We start from the raw sequence: 783 nt of genomic DNA on the forward strand, positions 1-783 counted from the left end.
ACAGTGGCAATGGCGGAGCCAGTGCCCTGCCTGCCCTGCCCCGAGCGACCATGGAGAAGGGAAGAGAGTTGCTCTGCTAGAGAAGGAAGGAGGCCTTCTGCTCCAAAGAGCTTTCTCCCAGGAAAGACAGCAAAGACTGCCAAGGAGCGCCCACACCCAGGCAGAGGGGCTGCTGCCCAGGCTGCTGCAAGCATGCGGGTACCAGGAGGAACAGGAGGAAAACCCCACCTTGTTCAGCGCAAACTGCTGTAGCATGTACTCAGACACACCGTCCCAAATCCTCATGACCTCTGAAAAGCAAGGGCGAGACAAGTCAGGCTCTGAACCAGCGGGCTCACCCCCCCCAGCACCGTCCCAGCCTCGGAGGTGACACACGCAGCTGTAATCCAACACACATCAGAAGAAGGACATGCACGGCTGGGGCTGCAGAGCCCAGCTCTTGGCTGGCTGCTGACTCAGCCTCAGTGTGAGCCCAGGAGCGGGCGGGCTGCAGCTCGGCCAGGGGCAGCAGAAGGGGTTTGGACACGTGCACCCCACTGTCCCCCCCCCACGTCCGCAGAGGGAAACTGTCCGAGCTCCGGGGCAGGGAAAGACAAGAAGCCCCAGCGGGGAAGAACCAGAAGCCGTGGCTGGATGCCCAGCAGAGGATCCAAGCCCAGCTGGTTGGAAGGAAAGCCTCTGATTTCCAACACAGGCATTGCAGGGGTCTTTTGAGACCCAAGGGAGGTGCACAACCCCTCAGCCTGCCTCTTCCCTTCCCCTTCTCCTTCTCTTTCTCTTTCC

Source organism: Charadrius vociferus, unplaced genomic scaffold (genome assembly GCF_000708025.1).
Source record: "Charadrius vociferus isolate BGI_N301 unplaced genomic scaffold, ASM70802v2 scaffold1053, whole genome shotgun sequence".
Classification (NCBI taxonomy): domain Eukaryota; kingdom Metazoa; phylum Chordata; class Aves; order Charadriiformes; family Charadriidae; genus Charadrius; species Charadrius vociferus.